The sequence below is a fragment of the Scylla paramamosain genome, chromosome 1 (assembly GCF_035594125.1).
Source record: "Scylla paramamosain isolate STU-SP2022 chromosome 1, ASM3559412v1, whole genome shotgun sequence".
Taxonomy (NCBI): Eukaryota; Metazoa; Arthropoda; class Malacostraca; order Decapoda; family Portunidae; genus Scylla; species Scylla paramamosain.
In genome coordinates this window covers 28593521-28601020 of record NC_087151.1, presented here as the reverse complement: position 1 = coordinate 28601020, position 7500 = coordinate 28593521, and the positions used below count along the sequence as shown (strand labels likewise).

At 39.4% G+C, this 7500-nt stretch overlaps 1 long non-coding RNA gene across 1 annotated transcript in view; it reads left to right on the top strand.

The window, feature by feature from the left end:
* Positions 1–1754: 1754 nt before the first annotated feature.
* LOC135100433 (uncharacterized) overlaps positions 1755–7500 on the top strand; it is a 39630-nt gene continuing 33884 nt past the window's right edge. Inside the window, exons 1-2 of the long non-coding RNA XR_010268713.1 lie at positions 1755–2074; positions 2277–2483. This is a non-coding gene — a long non-coding RNA (uncharacterized LOC135100433). The remainder of the gene's footprint in view (positions 2075–2276; positions 2484–7500) is intronic.

Sequence of the window (7500 nt, the reverse complement as noted above, 5' to 3'; positions counted from 1 at the left end):
CCGTGTTCTCATTGCTGTTTTATTTTTTTTATATAAATTTATAATTCAAAAATCTTTATTGAACCATTTTCAGAATAATGAAGAGAACCTTAAAAATACCAATACCTTCCACTAGAGCCATTTAAAAGTTGTGGGATAAAAGAGTCGGTGAAGAACACACACACACACACACACACACACACACACCACTCACACACACACACACACACACACACACACACACACACACACACACACCCCAAGGGACCTCGATGGTTATATTTGGTGATGCTGTTCCTCTGACGTTTTGTTCTGCCGCTTATCTTAGAATCATGTTTTGCTTTGCGGTTTTCTTAGTGTTTTTGTTATGTCCATGTTGGTTCTGCCCTTCAAGGATGTTCCAAGGTGGTAATTTCTTTCCTTTTTTTTTTATATTATCTAACCCTCTACAACCTTTTTTTTTCTATTTCTTGAAATGATTCAAATAAAAGTGAAAATTTGATTAATATCGTATTGCTCCAGCGATACTCTCTCTCTCTCTCTCTCTCTCTCTCTCTCTCTCTCTCCACACGTCCTACCAATCTTTCCTTTTGAGGCAGTTCCGCGAAGCTTCATTCTCCGAGGCTGCAGGAATAAAAAGAATCACCTCATGGGATACATATTTTTTCTCCCTCCCTCTTTCTTTCTCATCTTCTTTCTCCTCCTCTTCTTTCTTTAGGTTTAATTAAATTCACGGCTTTATTTTGGCGTTGGCTGCAGCTCGTCTCGTTGAATTAAGAGCCTGATGCGTCCCTTTCTTTCCCCTGTTGAGTGTTAGTAGGTGCATTGTGGCGGTAATGTTGTATTTTATTAGCTCAGCGTTTTCCTGCCTGTATAGACTGGCTTCGGCACTGTTAGGGTGACGCTGGGAAGGTTTGAGTAGGGATTAAGTGTCTCTCTTTCATCCTGGTATTCATTTTCTTTATTATTCTCCTCTTCCTTGCTCTGTTCCTCATTCTCATTGTCTTTTTCCTTTTTCCTCTTCGTCCTCATACATCCTACAGCCTCATCAGCATTCCTTCATGACCCTTCACTCGTTGCCTCATGTCCTATTATCTCATTCTTTTACATACGAGTAAAAAATAATAAGTCTGCTGGCAAGATAGCTGAGAGGCACCTGTTATTTTCTGGCGGTGCAGGGCCAGATGTGATATGGTAGGCTACAGTCACAGTTTTCGCTGGCAAGCCTGTAGGAGTGGTTGCTTGTGCTATTTTGCTAGTTCATTTTAAACACAATCACCTGTAGAGTAATTTCATATTTTATGTAGTGGGTCCAGACATGGTATTGTGTATGCAGCAAAATTATTTTATGGACGGGACTAGCTGTTAACAAGTACATAAGAAATGACTAGTTATAATGTTTGACGAGGAAGGTATTGATTGTTATGTTTACGGCTTTGTGTGTGTGTGTGTGTGTGTGATTCACCTACGGTCGTCTGCTGGTCACCCAGCCAGCCGTGTCCCCTACGGAAAGAGCTCAGAGCTCATAGCGACCGATCTTTGGGGTAAGCTGAGATCACTGACACACCACACACCGGGACAGCGAGGTCACAACCCCTCGGGTTACATCCCGTACCTACTTTCTGCTAGGTGAACAGGGGCTACACATTAAGAGGCTCGCCCCATTTGCCTCGCTGCTCCCGGGATTCGAACCCTTGGTTGTGAGCCGAGCGTGCTAACCACTACACTTCGAGGTATGTGTGTTTGTGTGTGTGTGTGTGTGTGTGTGTGTGTGTGTGTGAAATACGCATTTTTAGTTCATGTATTTGGTTAAATGTAAATGTCTAAAAACCTTATCTACACTTCCGTTTTCTGTGATGAGGTTCCAGGAATGTTTCCTTTTGTGCCTCTGATTTTGTTTTCTCATTCGCAAAATTTCCTGTTTCAAGGATAAAAAAAAGATAGAAAATTATTATATTTGTAATTACAGTGCTGCTCCTTTGTATGTAATGGCAAAAATAGAATGTTTACTTTAGGCCGAAAGTGGATTTCGTGCGGTGCGTGGTGAAGTTATGGTCGGATTAGGACAGCAAACCGAGCCTCATTTTCGTCCGAGGTAAGTAAGGGGAGGCTGTGTGTTGTTAACCACACACTATTATTGTTCCTTAAATTCTCTATTCAGTACATAAACGAGGTAAAGTAATGTGGATGACTAGGAGTGGAATGTGTCTTGACTCTCTTGAAATGAACGAGAGTAAACATGTAAGAGAGAGAGAATTTTACCCCTGCAGGAAGGTTATAATAGACGTTTTTTCCAGGTGTGAACAGTGAGCAGTGAACATGACACACAGAGGCAAGCAAGGCATAGTGACCGTGAGTGTGGTGTCAGTAATGGCCATAGCTACATAATTACTCAAGTGTTCCGCTGTGGTCACGTGATCACCGTGCCGTTTCCCTGCCATCGGCCTCGCCGTCGGTCTCGTCTTCCTTCCAGCCCGCGCCGCCTCCACCTCCTTGCGATAAAGGTCATGGTGTCTATTTTTTTTATGTATTTCTATTTATTTGTGTCCAGTAACTTAAATAGTTGGTGAGGTAAGTGTATTTTCACCTGTAAGTATTTCTAGCCCATTGCCAATTCGGCACATTATCAATCGGCCCACCCATACCAACTCAGGCTCATTGTGTTTACCAATTCGACCCGCTGCAATGTATGAAAGGAAATGTTTCCTAAGACATGAAATAGTTATTATATTTGAAGTCATTTTTATACTGATAGGAAACATGTTGTACACGTAACGAGACGTATATCTCATACATATTTAGATCTACCATAATCCCCCTGTCTCCCTAACCTAGCCGGGGGCTGCGAACCCCTGGCTCCCCCAGGGATACTAATCTAACCTAACCCTCCCTAACTTAACCTAAACCGTGGTGGGGCTGTCCTCCCCCCCTGGACCCTCCTCAGTGTACTAACCTAACCTAGCCTACCTAACCTAACCTAATCAACCTAACCCAACCTAACCTACCCTACAGGATCGGGTCTAGGGGATTTTTGCGGGAAGTGCCCGTGTCTGTTTCTAAAACTATGGATTTCCCACGGAAAGTCAGTGAGATAGTTTCTTAGAATCCAGTTAGGTATGCAAAAATCACATCCCCAATGTTGTAGAGTATGATGGTATAGATATAAAATAATACCGTATATTTATTTCATGCATATCAATAAGTTAAAAAAAAAAAAGACATTCCTTAAAAAACATTAAGACAATTTGAAAATATTAGTCTAAAAGGGAGCCTGGCATTATGATTTCGTCACTGGAGGACAGACAAGTGGACAGTACAACACTGTCACTGGGCAATGCCTCACAGACGTTGACTGAGTGAAGTGCTCCTGCTTATAATCGCGCTGCGAAGTTGCAAACCGACTTTATTCTTATACAAATCTGTTTTAACTCGAGGCTCAGCATTGTACGTAAGTAAATACTCAGGTATCTTGCGAATAAGAGCTTTGGTCGTAATACAAAATCAGATGGTTAGATAAATTTATGGATGAGGATGATCGATGGAAATAGTACAGAAGGTTTGTTTCATGCAGGGACTGGCGCATGTAGGCCAGGTGGCTTCTTGCAGTTTCCCTTATTTTCATATGTTACTATGTTATTATGCATGTCGCACATTTGAATAGAAAACGTGAATCTTTCAGCCAGTCAGGTCACAGGTGAAAACATCGCCTGGTACCACCTCACCATTACCATGTTAGCGTGTCGCATTACTATGCAGTGCCAGACGTGGCGTGATGGAGTACAGGGAAGTGCTGACTCGAGGAAAGAATATTGTAATGTGCTTGGTAAACTTATTTCAGTATTTGCTTTTTCTTTCAGTTATCATCTCTTAGTAGCGCTGTTAAGAATATCTATTCATTTCATTATAAGTTGAATAGTTCCCTGCAAGTATAGTTAGAAATAAAATCGCTTTAAAATGCCATCTGAAGATAGTGCGTTTAGCTGAAGTAGTTTTTGAAGCTCTATTGTTCAGCCTTAATATTTATTGCACTTTAAGGCTGTCTAGTACCTTGCGTGGAGTTACGAAACTGTTAAGTGACTCGGCAGAAGAACAGTTATGATAATATGACTGGGTTTGTCTCATATTTTTCAATTATTAACCGTGCTCTTTAGGAAGTATTGTTCAGTGTTAACACTTATTAGTGACTCCTGTCAGTGTCCGGCCTACATTTGAATATATTTGTAAATAGATGAAGCTGTTTTATATTTTTGTAGTTGCCACTTTTCATAGTTAGGTTTCAGCAGTCGCCTAATTTTCAATATCACACAGTTGTAGTCTGAAAGATTTAGGGCTAAAAAAAAAAGTTATGTATATATATCTTAACGCGTTCACACGAGCTGCTTGCTACTTCTTTATGCAGCGATCAGCAAGTCTGATCAGCAGGTGCACGCCTCTGCCGCGATGCTTGAGTAGGCTGCACCACAACACCTCAACTTACGTGGCTCTACACCTGAATGGCAATCACTTCTTATGCGACTTCCCACCATTTAGTGAAGCAATATTTTTCACTTTTTTTTTTATTTATATATTTTAACACCTGTTGATACACATAAGCCTCTTTCTTGAACGTATTATAATGTGCGGCTTGGCTTAATGTTAGGCGATGCAAATGAATGGTAACTAGGTACTAAAGACAAATTATATATTAGAACTTAGCTAAGGGGAAGATTATTGGTAATATTATGTATAATTTTGCTAATCTACGCAGACGAGAATTATACCAAGTAGATGTGTTAGTTTGCTGACGCTACGCTCGGGTGGAGGGGTTACAAAGGGCTTTGGGAGGGGGAGAGAGAGAGAGGAAGAAAGGGGGGTGGGGAAGTGCGGGAGAGAAAAAAAAACCGCCCTTTTCCCCCCTCTCTCTCGAAGGTTACGCTGCTGAAGATAATCTGTATATGGTGTATACATTAATTTGACCCTTTTTAGTGCTGGGTCAGTCTTTTCCATAATCATCTACAACTGTAAATGGGACATTTCTTGTGCTACAGTGTCCTTAAAAAAAATACTTCTCTAACTTAGCTAAAATCAAATTCACATTTTTTTTTTCTTCGTCTTTATGTCCATCCAAACAATTTACTACAGTGGTCTCTCTCAAGGATACCAAGTCACCCATAGTAGGAAAAAGAAGGTTAAGGAAGGAGATCATTATCCAAACTTACTTTCTTCCTTGTCATATTCCCCACCCCAGGTACGTGCATATTCCCCGTAGGACATGATCACTCTCCCTCCCTGTGGCAGTTCTCCATCCCAGTGACATTCTCTACACCACTGAGGGAAAAAAGAAAGGTCGAGGTAGTCTTAACCTTTTAGTGCGTGTAGTATTGTTTGCTTAATAGTAGTGTATGAAGTGAATGAAATGAAGCACCAGCTGGTCAAACTATCATGTTATTGTGATGAGATGGACGCCTTTCCCTTATTCTCCGAAAGCTTTCTCCTCGACCGCCAGTGGCAGAATAACTAGATTTTAATTATTATCTTTTTCTTGTTTTCTTATTTTTTTCATTTTTTGTTTATTTTTTCTTTTTCTTTTTTTCCTTTCTTTCTTTCTTTAGTTTTACAAGTTAGGTAGATTATTATTCAGTTTCATTTTTCATGCACAACGAAAATTTTATGCAGTTGCATTGCAGTAATTAGTGTTAAGGGTCCTCCTGTAATGTAGCCGTGGGTATGCTCAAGGTATCGCTAGCAGCATTATTAGTGTGTATAACAGTTACTAATGTGAAGAATTCTTGAGACACTGGCAACTTCTTCGTGGTCATAGTGTTGTAATTATTTGATACTTTGAAGTTCCCTCAGGTGTGCAAAAAAAAAAAATAGCAATAAAAAGTGATATTCAACAAGAAAACAGGACCAGATGACTTTATAACACCAAAACATTATTAAAAGACAGTTTCTCCCTGAAAGTGGAGGAGGTTAGTAAAACGGATCTTTTAATACAATAAGTTTTTTTTTTTTTTTTGTCCCTAATCAGCGTGAATACAGCAACACCTGGAGTAAGTAATTAACCTCAGAGAAATTCAGCCAACCTTAGAAATAATTACAGTACTGACACGCTGCCTGGTTTTTGATACCGGCTCTTTTTTTTTTTTTTTTTTTTTTTTTTTTACTAACTTGCATGAATCCGTGAGCTGTGAGGCGACCCTGATTTATTGAGCTATTTATTATTGGACTTGCTATTATTTGCTATTTGAGTTGGTTATTTATTGGTTTATATACCCGGTCCGTTATTAAGGCCGCCTCGTTATTTACGTTATTGTTGAGTGAAATTTGGCGATGCTACTTTTGTCGTTATTATAATTGAGATTGTAGCTTTCGAAAGTTCTTATTTAAACCTACAGATATTTTACTATTATTATTATTATTATTATTATTATTATTATTATTATTATTATTATTATTATACTTTTCTTTCTTTCTTTTACTTTCTTTTTTTCTTTCTTTATGCATTTTCTTCGTGTATTGGTAAAAGATTGTTTTTTTACACTACTTTTTTTTTTTTTACAAACTCGTAAAATTTTGTAGCTCTAAAAGATTATTATTCACCAAGTTTTTAATTTCTTTATTCATTATTTGCAGACGATGAAAAAAAGAAAAAAAAAGTTAAAAGAAAATGAAGTGGTCATTTGTTTCAAACTTTGTCATGCAAAAACCGAGAAAACTTGGTGACTTCTTTTGGTATTTTACTGAAACTACCACCACCACCACCACCACCACCACCACCACTATCATTATCATCATTGCAGAATATAATCTTACTTTATACAGAAACCTTAGAGAGAGAGAGAGAGAGAGAGAGAGAGAGAGAGAGAGAGAGAGAGAGAGAGAGAGAGAGAGAGAGAGAGAGAGAGAGAGGAGAGAGAGAGAGAGCAGTTAATTAGCACATCAACCTACCTCTCGGCTCATTACCTGCGAAATGAGGTGTGCCTTGGCTTCATTAATTCATTAGGACGCACCTATTTTCCTCAGCAATAAGAGTGTGACCGTCTGTGGAGCGCTGACACACACACACACACACACACACACACACACACACACACACACACACACACACACACACACACACACACACACACACACACAGAGAGAGAGAGAGAGAGAGAGAGAGAGAGAGAGAGAGAGAGAGAGAGAGAGAGAGAGAGAGAGAGAGAGAGAGAGAGAGAGAGAGAGAACGTAGTAGTAGAAGTAGTAGTAGTAGTATTAGTAGTAGTACTAATAGGAGTGGTGGTAGGAGGAGGAGGGAGAAGCAGTAGAAGTAGTAGCAGGAGCAGCAGTAGCAACAGTAGCAATATTATTTTTAGTAGTAGTAGTGGTACTGGTAGTAGTAGAAGGAACAGCAACAGCAGCAATACTAGTAGTAGTATTAACAGTAGTAGTAATAGATAGATATACAGGTAGGTAGGTAGGTAGTAGTAGTAGTAGTAGTAGTAGTAGTAGTAGTAAGAGTAGCAGCCCTAGTAGAAACAGCAGCAGTAGTAACAGTAG